This window comes from Lethenteron reissneri, chromosome 9 (genome assembly GCF_015708825.2).
Source record: "Lethenteron reissneri isolate LAM-NWPU_2019-01 chromosome 9, ASM1570882v1, whole genome shotgun sequence".
NCBI lineage: Eukaryota > Metazoa > Chordata > Hyperoartia > Petromyzontiformes > Petromyzontidae > Lethenteron > Lethenteron reissneri.
In genome coordinates this window covers 5137832-5151609 of record NC_083787.1, presented here as the reverse complement: position 1 = coordinate 5151609, position 13778 = coordinate 5137832, and the positions used below count along the sequence as shown (strand labels likewise).

The following is a 13778-nucleotide window of genomic DNA, read 5'->3' as shown; positions in this document are numbered from 1 at the left end:
CTGGCCACTCAACCCCTAGTGTGCAACGCCGGCCTTCATAGGCGCTCGCAAACAGCAATTGTCCCAACAGTCTGTGAAGGCTACACGGGGGATCTTCGTCTCTGTTATGTCATTAACAGGCTCTATGCTCCTGTCAGCAATTGCCCGGCACAAATATCATTCCAAAACAACAGACTGACAGGCAGCTAGGCAGGCAGGCAGACAGGTCATCACCTCTGCCAGCAGTAGTACAGCTATTATCTACAGACCGTAGCAAACACCCAAGGGATGCTGGGAGAGTGCCTCAGAGCAAACCAATCGCTGGTAGCCTTCCACCTCTGACTGGATTCAATGACCCCCTGGCAGTGTATCCAAGGGCTGGTGTGTAGAGGAACACGCTTGTGTATGCCTGTGCCGTGTTTTGCACGTAGCCTCTCCGGAGAGGAAACGCCCAGTACAGCTCAAGGGCATCGAGTCTCAACAAGCAATCACGAAGAGACAATTAAGGGATGCTCCACAATTAGCTACGACATTGGCACAGTGGCCAATCAGTTATAAAAGGGCTATGTGCCTGAACAATAATTGTGACTAGGAACCCCAGGAAACTGAGACCAACTCTGACCAAATGGTGTCCAGTTGAACTCATTTGTATTGTCTCGAAATCTCATTCCATTTCGAGCCGTTTGATAATGTCAGCACTGCAGCGCCCGTTCCGGGCGGTGAAACATTTATAGTTTATTTTCTCCTTGAATTTACAGAGAGACATTTGCAAACTGCCTCTCTAAGGCAAATCAATACCTCTTGGGAGACATAACCATGACCACCGCTGTGCAGCAAGGCACGGGAAATAATTGATAATGCCGACAGCAGACGTCATTCCGGTTTTTAGAGGTGGCTCGGTCCTTCCCCATTAGATGAGGCCATTGTCCTTAACATCATTGGGCTCTCACTCACATGGACTCAGAATTGCGAAATTATATTACAACACTGTACTTTGGCTCAAATATTTCACGAATGACCTTCTCCAGTTTCACTGCAGGCAGAAAATCAAAGCAATTTAATGGTTAACTTCACACAAAATGTCAGGAACAAGTATTCTGTAGTGCAGTAAAACTGGCTGATGTTTATAAATAATATCCCCACTTACAAAGACTACCTAACATTTACAGTAAACATACATGCAGCATATACAAATTGAGTACGGCGTTTCTCTGGCGACTACAACTATTCTGGAAAATCGCCCGAAGATGCGGGATGTAATTAGCAGCGAAACGTCGTACTCAAATTATAAATGTTGAAGATTCACTCTTCAAACAAATCGGTGAGCTGAAGAAGTAACTAATTGGCGTTTTGGTAACGTGACACATTTTTTACTGATTGGTCGTGTCGGGTGGTGGACGGTTGTGACACATTTATAATCATGCGATCTAACCCAAAAACCTTTATTATGAATAATACTGGTCGCGAAAGCCTACGTGTTAAATTGACTAAAACCAGTTTCATCAGGAAATATCCAAAATTGTCTGATTCAGCCAATTGCCAAAATTGGAAATTTCCAGATGAATCTTGGCCGTACTTAATTGTATCGTGGGTTTGATCTCCAACACACCGGTGTGCTGAAGTCGTACCTAATTGGCACATTTTGTTCACGTGACAAACCTTACTAATTGGCTGTATTCGGGTGGAGGTGGGTTTACAGCACAATTACATTTATGGGCTCTAACCCAAAGAACTGTATTATGAAAGTTAATATAATGTCCCTAACTTGTTTTCTTATCAGTGTGTACCTCTTTCTCTACCAATATAATTCCAGGGATGTACATCTCCAGGTTTATTTAAACACTGTTCAGCTTTTGTTCCATGTTTTGTTTATCAGAGTGCATGTTTATAATCCATATATGATGGCAGGTAATACACACGAATTTAAGACGGTCTTCTTATGGAACATTTATTTTCTTTACTAACTTCAAGAAGGGACACTGCCCATGACATTATTAGGTCACGGTACATTCTCTGTGTGAATTGTCAACTATTTATTGTTATGAGCAACAATTATTTAAAAACTCCCAAATGTGTCAATGCTTGGGTTGCCACCTGTCCTGGGTTTCCCCGAATCGGCATCTTGTTGAGGTGCCTGTCCTGAGAAATCTTTAAGTTTTCCCAGAACATTAGAAGTCAGAGCTTTTGTCAGTTGTGTAATAATATACCACTGAAGACAATGCATTCACATATAGTTCACCCATCTTTTAGTATTGTGAAATGTTCCTCTTCCCATGATATGTCCCACTGTTGTTGTACCTCAATGGTGGCAACCCTAACCAATGCTGCAAAGGGGGCATGGGTCTCAGTGCGCATTGGACATTCCCTGCCGTCCAAGTCTAAATATCGCGCGCACAATGCCTTGTGTGTGATCGTGCCTGGCCCTGCCAAGCCACGTTTAGAAACGTGCTCTGCAGGTCGAGGCACGTCTCTTGGAAGCACAACAGCTGGGATGAATGCCGTACCACGTGGCACTGCCTTCCCGACGTTCGCTGCTCTTGCCACCCACCCGCTGCCCTCTTCTCTCTGCACATGGTCACGCACACGCACACATGCTTATGCACTCACTCACACACGCGGACAAAACCAAACCCCCCCCCACCACCATCCAACACACACATGGACGCTTTGCCACGGATGCCCCCAATAACCTCAGCAGTCTGGCAAAGTCGCATTTTGAAGACTGCGCAAGCAGCATTTTCATTTTAAGTTTGTGTCAGTCCAGCTCACACACGATTGGCCCGATCATAAATCGCACGGTTGTTTTGCCCTATTGTAAATACGGGGCCTGCACGTGTTTACACCAATCACAAGCGCTTTAATCGACATCGCCCGATGTAATGGGGCTCGGGTTCCCTGGGGCAAGGCTGGCTGTGGGGGAGTGGCTGGGGTGGTGGCTAATAGGGCTTAAGGGGTGGCAACATTTGGCAGAGTAATGGAAAACGGCACGTTAGTTAGTGGGGAGGGGGAGCAGTTTTTCTTAAATTATTTCCATCACAGAATGTAAAGAGTCTTTCGATTGTGCGAAGCTCTTGAGAAAGGAGCGACAACGCTCGATCTTTTAGGGTCGCTTTGAAGAACTCGGGAATTGCCCTGAAAATGTCATCAGTGGTAACAATAAAGCGGGGAAACGCGTATTTAAAAACTAAATAAATTGCCTTTCTTGGATAAATAGTGGAACGCCCAGTGGCGTTCGGATGATTGCGTGCAAATAAACCCGGGGGATCAATGCAATTTTTTTTTAACACGACGGTAGTTTTAGCCACTTGGTGCGCGTGGTGGAATAGTGTGCGTCCATTTCACGACGACTTGCCAGGGGCAACATTAACGGACGAGCGATAAAAGCAAACACACACACACAATGCACCACTGACACACACACAATGCACCACTGACACACACACACAAAACAACCCTAAACTGCCGTCTGGTTAACAAAATGTATTCAGTGTATATGAGCTCAGTCCACACAAAGAGCTCAATGAAAACAAACAAAGCCTCTGTGTAATGAGCTGTAAGGCTGTAAGCGAATCGCTTAAATGGCGGATGGGTGGCCGGAGTGGTGGTGGTGGGGGCGCTGAGCAGCATGTGCTGATTTTGCTCTGTGACCCAGCTTCGGTCCCGGACCCAGGCTCTCTGTGTGTGTGTGACGACGCCCGCAATGCAGGCGCCAGATTATCCAAACGAGCGCATCGCTCCCAATTTGGGGTGGGGGGGGTTGCTGTTACTTTGGCTGCCTCATGGAATTGTGAAGGTTTCTGTGACCAGTCAAGTACATTTTTTATTGTTTCGCTTTCACACGTGGCACCTTGCGTTGCATTGCACAAATCTGCCACCCAAAGCGTCCATCACATGAATACTAAAACATAAACAGTTACTTTACCGAAAGAACCAAAGAATAAACAGTGCTGTATTGGCAATGGTTAGCTACACATGTGCATCCCTGAGTCGATCTACTGTTGGATCAGGGCCTTCCACAGCTGTGCGGGGCTTGGGGGTTAATTGACCGTACTTCACCATGCTGGTCAGTGGCAGGTTTGGGAAGAAGGGAGGGAAGGACCAGTTCTGATGTCGCTCACCACTGATGCTAGCCATGGCTGGGAATTGAACTCAGGCCACCAGGTCCGTAGCGCGATGTGCTAACCACTGTATCACCGCTCCTCCACAATCTACCATACTGAAATGTATATTCTTCCTCGTACTGCTTGAAATTAGAACTCTACCCCACTCGTTTATGATGTTCAATGCAAGAAGCATGTCAGTTCTTATCAGCTATGCTATGATTAGTGCTCTTAGTAGATGGCCAAGTTCATTATAGGCCTTTGGGCCTGTGCCCAGGAACTGTGATTAATTAACATATACGTAATGAATTAAGTGTCAGTATAGTCTGTGCAATCAATCTGTATGCGAGTCTATGATATACGTGTTTTCCTGCAACGTTATCAATTTTGCTCTTCTCCGATTCAATATTTGTCTCATTTTATCCACCTAAATTATACCTATGAGGCATGTAAACAGTAGGAAAGAGGCCTTCATCCAGCAGTGCATAGACAATGGATAATGATGATGGAATTACGCGATGTAACAATCAAAAATAAATAACGCATTGCCCATAAAACATTAAACCGAGTATACCGTGTCTAAATTCACGACGATGGAACACGTCATGGTTAATTTAACTTTCCAGGACATCATTTTTTTTATTTTGTAAATTTATTACCGCAGCAACGCAATTGGTGCCCCGGTTAAGTCACTAAAGGCCCGCGTGAATTCACTGACATTTACACTTCCGTCAATGCTAAGCCTCATTCTTAACTCAAACCTTCTTCGTGTCACGTGTGATATGATTACAGAGGATTAAACAAATCCAGATAATAACTCTGCCGGATAATGGTATACAAAGGCACGCCGTATATTCTGCCCCTGTGCGTTATACAATTGAAAATCCACAATTATCAGATCACGCAGCTGCGCTGTCAATTTTTTTTATTCCTTCTCAAGCCGTCAGTTTACAACCCGCAGTGGTTTCACGGCGAAATGATAACACGCTTGCCTCCGAGGCTAAAGCCGATCTTGACCCTCACTTGAAGTAATGCTACAGGTGTCTGTCGCCTTCTGCGATGAAGCGCACAGTCATTTGAAGGAACAACAGCAACAACAACAACAAACCACCCTCCACTTCACTTAAAACTCGTGGCGTTCCGAGTACTGAGACAGCACGGCTGCCACGGCAAATTAGAGGAGTTGTGGATGAGAGCAAATGGAGAGCGCCGTTTCACACGAGCTCCCATCAACCTCTCCGCACTCAAAACAAATCCATCGATTCGAGCGCTCAGTTCAGCATCTCACAGTCAGGTGCCGAACACACCAAAACCCATCCCCCCACCCCCCGCCCGCAAATACGGACTTTGAATGTAATTTAACATGAAGAAAAAATTAACCCGTAAAAACTAAGTTTTTCACTATAAATCCTTTATATGCGTGGCATCGGTTTTATTGTATTATTCATTTATGTTTTTCTTGAGTAAGAGTTTCATTTTTATCACATTGGTATTTTAAATTAAATATGAAAAAACATTCCTAAAAAGTAAAAAATGTAGGAATTTTTTTTCACGAAAATAAATTGTCACGCACAACGAGTCTGTGTGCAAAATGTCAGCTCGATTGGATCACGGGAAGTGGGTTAAAAAAAACGACCGAAAGATTTGCACGGTCGTAAGCGCGCAAGCAAGCAAGCAAGTGAACTTAATATAAAGGATTTAATAAAGGATTTTAAAAAAAACCTGGAACAACAAAAAAAAAATCTCGCGGACAATGAGCTCGTTTTGTGGAGGTGTGCGGGTCGTCGTCAGAGGCACGGCGTGAACGATCCGTCGCTCTGACAAGGCGAGGGGGCAACCGATGCACGATGAAACGATCAGCCGGAGCATGTTGTGACTGCACCGCGTGTCCACGGAACAGTGGCGCTGTAATTAGGGAGGCGTGTCCGGAGATAAGGAAAAATTGCTCCTTGCGTGGCAGCAATGCCACTGCTGCCGCCTCTTGCTGTTGCCGCCGAGGCGATAAGAGGTCTCAAGTGGCACCTTCCTGAGTGATTTGCCATGAGCAGAGAAGGTCATGACGGACAGGAATCCCGCCCACACTCCAACGACCCCAAACTCTTCAGTTCTCTACCCCAAACCTCACCCCCCCCTCCCCCCGCGCGTCTCTCCCGCAGGGTCAAGACTCAGAGTCGTGCGAGATTCTCACGCTCTGACTGCGACTTGCATTTCGCTAAAAATACTCCAGAGAGAGAGAGCCAGGTGGAGGGGAGGTGGGAGTAGCAGGGGGAAGAGCCTCTAAGGGAAGCTCACCCGGGGAATGCAGACCGTCCACGCACGAATCAAGCACCCGTCCAATGCCGTGGAAAGTAAACATTGCCGAACGATGAAAACTTTTCTCCGAACGAGTTTCATTTTTTTTTGGTTTGTTATTAATTTGCATTCGGGCTAAACAGAAACTGGCAGACTAACCGAGTCGTCTTTTTTTCTGGATTGGCATTTGGCCCAAGAATGTTTGGTGCACCAAACCCACCAGCATCTGCACATCTGCAATGGTAAACAGCATTAATACGAGTGCTTATTGCTTATCCTGGATACAAAGTGGGTTTCTGAGCCTTTGAGCAAACAGCATGATGCTTAAGACAGCACGAGAGAGAGACCTTGACATTTCTTTACAACTAACAGCTGCGTGTAGGCTTATGAGATAATACAGCAGAGCCAATTGATTCCCACTCACATAATCACTCTCAATTAGGTCATTCCGATACAATTGATTACAGGGTTAATGATTAAGACCCATTCACTTGGCCTAAACCTAAGTAGCTAAACAGGTTTTATTTTGGTCATCTGGCCAAAAGTATGCAAGGTTAAGATCCATTGCTTTTTCTTGAGAAGTAATCTGCCAGCTGGTAGACTACAGTGCTAGTTTACACAGGCCACGTAAGAGTTCACTCTTCACAATGAGATGTGCAATTTAAGGTGTTAATTCTCGATTTAAAGCTTTCGTGACTGCAGGGATTCATCTTCTTGGTTCTTTCGGTAAATTCACGTAGAAGGGAAGTAATAAAATAATAAAAATAAAACATAATAAAATAATTATTGTATTACTTCCCTTCTACGTGACTTTACCGAAAGAACCAAGAATGTGTTAATCCTCCTTTATGTAAATGTATATACTCCCCTCCTATGTTGGTCAGAAGGGTGTTCTTGGAGATGTGGGGGAGGGGTGAGATAACCACATTTACCCCACCATATGAAAATCCATCAATTGACTTGTATCAACGTGCCGGTCTTACTGCTGGGTGGGCAAAGGTAGCAGTTGCTCTAGAAACCTGCCTTGACCTGGGATTGAACCCAGCTCCTCCAGCTTACAAGGTCCATGTGTTCGAAGTGACATTACAATGGCTCCGTGTGTGTGTACTGTCAGAAGTGCTGGTTTTTGCATGTAAATACTGTAGCATTCTCCATATGTGAGTTTATTTTACAAACAAACCCAACAGCACTCTCTCATTATCATACCACATACTTTAGCGCAGGACTGCACTCCACGAAACACTGGATGTATTTTCTTATGACAAGAGATTAAAAAAACTATCAAGATTGTAATGAAATTGACACCAACATAAATTACGCTTCGATTAGCAAGTAAATTATTTTCCTAAGTGCTCACGTAAACCCTTGCTGCCGTGGCTTGATTGATGTTTGTCAATTGGCATTAGTGCTATTGGCCACACTCCACCCTGGGAGGGGCACGGCTCAATATGTTGTAAATCAATGTTCCAAAGGGGGCTTTTATTTCACTCAAGACTCCAACCCAGCCTGGGCCCAGCTGTGAAAACACTCAAGGGGCGGACTCTACCCTCTGGGTTGAAGTGGCAGACCTATCATATTTTGGTATTTTTCTTTTATTTCCATATTACCTCTCTGTGATGATGGCTCTGGAACAGAGTGCCAGTGCTCCAGCATCGGGGCTCATCAGCCGTCGTACGGTTAGAGTTCAAACCCCAGCCTTGTGTGGGGATGGCATGATGGGAACAAGAAGCAGCTTTCTATCAAGGGGACCGACGGCTGGCCGGCTGGCTGGCTGCCTTCTCCCGCCCCCCCGTCTGAATACAATTCGAGGCACCCCAGATTGAAGATGCAGTGTTCACTATTGCCCACGTGACCTGATCACCGACAATGTGCCCCCCAATATTATCAGATGGCAGAAAAGCGAGCCTGGATCAGGGCTTGAGTTGGTGGCCACCATGCACAGGTTGCCATAAGGGGGCTGGCAAGCTCCGTGGTGGGCAGCAGAGGACGTTGGCAGCAAACATCCACGACTGCGTTCTACTTTCTATGCCCCCACGTCTTTGCTGTATACCCTCACCAACCGGCACTGACCAGCATGGCGAAGTATGGTCTCAAAAACTCCCACGGGCCGCACGGTCTGGAGAGCCCCCTTTATTTCAGCAGTGGATTGACAAATAGGATTGTTACAAAGACAAACATCCCCCGTATAATTCTAGATTTGAAGCTTTCGTGACTGCAAGGATATTAATATCCCCCGTATCGCCTGTAATAGACTGTAGGAGCAAGCGCTGTTAGCGAACACCTATGAAGGCTGGCACGGTACACGAGGGGGTGGGTGGCCAGCACCACGCCGGACCGCCTTAATACACCCTCACTACGCCATGCATAGTTTGTGTCTTACTAAAGGAGAGCTTGCTTCCACAACTGACCCTACCCACTGGCTCCTGGCATGACATTTTCAGGTCTCGCTCCAGTCTGCGAAGCCTTGAATGCAAGAACGAGAAAATGAAAAGCATGATCATGAATTCCGTAACGCCTCCCCAACCCTGTCCTCGGAATTCTTAGTTTAGCAGCAATAACATTTCTATTCCTGAACTGCACATGGAGGTGGCGTCACACAAGAGAATAGACGAGGCGCATACTTGGCGAGTGACAGCGTAAGTTATTGATAGCAACACAAACCTTCAACTTGCGTTTAATTAATATTCGATCATCTGTTCGAGATTTATCGCGACAGCATGTTACCGAGACACGCATCAATGCGTACAATGTTAAGTTGTAAAGTCTATCGAACTAGCTATAGATCTCCGGCCCCTCTATGTGCTGTAAAGAAGGGCCATTGACCGAAACGTCACCTATTATATACTCATTTTTAAGGCCACATGCAGTTTTATTAAGGAAAGGGGGAAAAAAATCGGTTGACACGTGTAAAAAAAGCATGCTCGGTTAAGCACGGTGCCAGGAGCCCCCTTTCATGTGCTGCTCACAGTTGGGACCCCAACAAGTCTGCCCCCTGGCAGGGGGTCACATCCCGATGCACCATCGATCACAATAGCGGGGCTGGGCACCACAGCAAGCCTCATCAAGGCAAACTCAAACCATTGGACCACTGCGTATCGCCACTGGTCCCGCTTCGATCGTTCACCGGCAAAGTTTAAGATATTCGCCAGGCCACTTCCTCGAGCCGCTCACTGGCTCACTCACCAACCCCGACACGAATAGAACAACGTCGCTCATCTACTCTCCCACCATGTGAAAGAAAAAGACACCAATGCCATCTTGCAGTCACCTGATAGAGCATCACACGCCTGCCGTGGCTATCCGTCGGCATTGTCATCCATGTCTCCGCTCAGCATTTTTCACGATACCTTTATGGGTATCCGATTAGCACGTTTGGGCTACGTACGGTGTGCAAGAAGTTCAACATACACACAATAATCTTGATTTGGTTATTTTTCTACCTACGTGACTTTACCGAAAAAACCAAGGAGTGTACACACAATATCTACACAGGGAAGCCCTCGCCACCCTTGCCCCCCGTTTTGTATGTATTCACCGTGTTAATAGGACACATGCTGGATATGTTGATGCCCATCTGTGTGGTTGTGTGCGTATGTTTCTGACGATCAACGTCTGTGTGTACTTGGGGTGCAAGCAAAACGCGTGGTTGGCACTGGAAAGCACGCTCAGTGCAATAATTGCCATCGCTTTAATCAGGTGAGTAGGCATCGATGTCTATGGGGCTCATCTCGACCGCAACGGTTGCATAGGAATAGTTTACAGTGTATTTATAAGGACACATTTAGATGTAACTACTCTCCAAATGGCTCTGCTCAAGAAGTGACACCGGGCATCGTGGTGAGGTTTGGTCAAATAACCCCCACGACCCACGTGGTGTGGATGATACTCGCACGCAATATATTTACATTACAGCATTTGATATTTGGGTCAATAACTTAAACAAAAAATGCATAGCACACTCCAATAAGTTACTGCAAGCATCAACAATCTGCGTAACTATGTGTGTGTGTGGGTGTGTTTATCGGGTGTACATCACGATACGTACCTATTTTAGGCGATTGCTCATGCCTCGCAAAGGTAAAGTTTGTTGAATCATGCAACGTGCACTGTCGACGATTTGTTGAAAACTGCCGCAAGGCAATGCATGCTGCGTAACGCATGTAGGTATGTCTGTGTGTGTGTCTGGGAGCCATATGCCGTCACCGGAAGAGCCATATATGGCTCGCGAGCCATAGGCTCCCGACCGTTGGCATATAGGTAATGTACTGGTGGTGTTTCGCAACGTTGTTCTGAAATTCCAATGACCAAACAATTATGCATGTCTCTTTCACTTCCGATATAATAACTACCAAATGACTCACAGCCCTTTGTCAATCCATTGCTGGCTAAAGATCTCCTCCACAGCATCCCCCAGTCGTTGGGGTTGATTGACCATACTTCACCAGTGTTAGGTGAGTGAATGGATGGGGGGGGGGGGCACATCACTCGCCACTGATGTTAGCCGTGGCAGGGAATTGAACGCATGTGCTCGGGTTGAAAGCGCAGTGCGCTGACGACCACCACCGATAACAACCACTCAGACCTCCCCCACGACATTGCCAATAACACTGCAGTGTTACATAATCAAACACCAATTAAAACAATTACCGGGTAAAGTGACGTACTTACAATTCTGAACGATCGGATACACAAGGTGTTAGACTACGTGACACTTACCTGTGCCGGAAAGTTAACCCAAGGAAGCGTCACCCCGATTCTCGCCTTAAAACTCGTCTTGTTTGTCAAGGTCCCTTCTTGAGACGGTTTTGGCCAGTTCACTTACAGCATTTAGTCGCTCTTAGGAACAAATTAAATGCTACGAGTTAATCACGCGCTGATTAGCGTCATGAGCTCAATGGTATTCATTGCTACGCGACGCTGGGAAATTGGCAACAGCAGTGGTGGTGGTGGTGAGAGAGAGAATCGTACGACTCGACCCAAAGTTGAGATCCGGTTGAACCGGTCCAGCGTCTGTTCCACGGCGGGGGTGGTGGTTTTGGTTGTTGCTTAAATCTCAGTTCCTTCGGTGACGGTCATGTACGTGGCGACGTGGAAACGCGCGATTTGTAAGACGGCGAGCCAGTGACGGCAATGCCCCTAAATTCATCGCCGTGGTTAACCCACTGCTGGATTAGAGCCTCCTTCTGGGACATCCGTGAAAACGAGCTTCATTGCTCTTCGGATTCCTCCAGTCTAAATTCAGATTCTGGTCGATTCTGACTCGCTAATCCGTCGCCAGGACCTCTCCACGCTCCTGCGACGTAACGATCCAACCAGCACCCGCGCACGTGCTCATGTTATAGCTCCATCTCCACGACGGATGTCCCTGTCTGTCTGTCGGTCTGTCGTGTTCTATAAGCCGCATGCCTTGGCAGTCACTCGATCGCTATTTTTGACCACCGGCCATCAACCCGTCCTGCCCAAGCCACACTTACATTTCATAACAGTTGCGTGATGCCGCCACACCTGCGTATTTCTTTAGGACGTCTCTGTGTGTTTAGTTTCGTTGCTCTTGACTCGCATCCTCCGATTAGCATGGCTGGCTACGTACGGTGCGAAAGAAGTTCAACATACACACGTGTGTTCTCTAATCCAAGTGTTCCCTGCTTCTGTAGCTCAACGTAATCGCAAGCGTGCACCTCTCGCAAAGATCCGTGATTGCTGTTTAACTTATTTTCAGTTGTACGTTTTAAACATCATGGGCACTGCAATTGGTGAGATATATTGCTGGCTTCGTAATGAATTACAATCTCACGAACGAATAGCGACAACCGCATATTATTTGGTTATTTCGGTAAAGTCACGTAGGTATTTTACCGAAAGCTTCAAATCAAGATTGCATATTATTTGTACGGCGGTATTATTTTTTATAGGCTGTGCAGAACAACTACACGACTTTTCGATTTAAAGCTTTCGTGACTGCAGGGATTCATATTCTTGGTTCTTTCGGTAAAGTCACGTAGAAGGGAAACAATAAAATAATACAAATATAAAACAATAAAAATGCTCACGACGTTTCGACTGCAACACAAGCAATCATCATCAGGTGTGAACCCCACAGCAATAAAATGTGAAAAAAAAATTGAAAAACAATTTCTTGCTGTGAATTTCACACCTGATGATAATTGCTTGTCGTGAAAATGTTATAGTTTTATTTGTATTATTTTATTATTTCCCTTCTACGTGACTTTACCGAAAGAACCAAGAACAACCACTCCACTGTGAATAGTAGTCACACGTTTGTCAGCTGACACCCTCTTGCCGAGCGAACCACCCACCTTGCCAATGCAACCAACGCTCCTTAATTACGCAAAGCTATCGGACAACATTGATCCGTCTTCCAACAGGCTTGTTAACTGACCGACGTGAAACCCCATTGATAATTTTAAATCAGTAAAAGGCTGACAGCACCTGCAACATTGCGTTGCATCCCCGCAGTGTGCCATCGCTCGTGTATGCACGCATGTCAAGTGCCTTGTGTATTCAATGACACCACCGTGGATGTGTGCTCACTCGCACGCTCCACTGACAGACGTGAGTCGCTCTCTTTACGCTTTGCCATTGAACCGAATGCGACAGATAAGCCAGATCATCTGAGCATCTTTAAAACACACACACACACGAAACACTCGACAGAACTGGGGTTTTTTAGCCGAGCCTATTCAAACCTCTCCAAGACATACACGAGGATAATCTATCCTATTATAACATATACACAGCACCAGGCATAGTATATCCTATTATAACATATACACAGCACCAGGCATAGTATATCCTATTATAACATATACACAGCACCAGGCATAGTTTATCCTATTATAACATATACACAACACCAAGCATAGTATATCATATTATAACATATACACATCACCTATTATAAAATATACACAGTACCAGGCATAACATATCCTATTATAACATATACACAGCACCTATTATAAAATATACACAGCCCCAAGCATAGTATATTCTATTAGAAACACATAGTACCATACATTACAATCAATAAAAAAAATGATGACGCCACTCACATCACGATGCCAAATCTCCCAGCGTTATGTGCAAGGATCGTTGTCTTGGCTGCAGATGTCCATCAAGTGGGCTATTGAGATGGTGATGCTGCTTGCTGCTGAAGTTGATGGTGGTGATGTTGGTGATGGGGCATCACTCAAGATGCCCCCCCACTATTTGCACGATTCCTCGGTGCGGAATTCTCAGCACCCCTTGAACTGCGGGCACTCAAGCAGCTGACGAAGAGGAGGCGACGACTTCCACAGCACAAAGCCGGCCACTGCACCGCCAACAGGAGCAGCAGCAGCAGCATCCAAAACTTCGTTCGTTTCCTCTCGCAAGAGGAAGCGCTTA

General features: G+C 45.9%; 1 protein-coding gene across 3 annotated transcripts in view; it reads right to left on the bottom strand.

The window, feature by feature from the left end:
- The window catches only part of LOC133340481 (broad-complex core protein-like), a 78135-nt gene extending 64357 nt beyond the window's left edge, over window positions 1–13778 (bottom strand). The window contains exon 1 of one of the 3 annotated variants that reach the window (XM_061548761.1): window positions 13445–13778. The gene's annotated coding sequence lies outside the window, so the exon portion shown is untranslated. Of the gene's footprint in view, window positions 1–10416; window positions 10484–11087; window positions 11323–13444 lie in introns of those variants that run through there. The other 2 variants (XM_061548762.1, XM_061548765.1) reach the window with 2 other exon arrangements.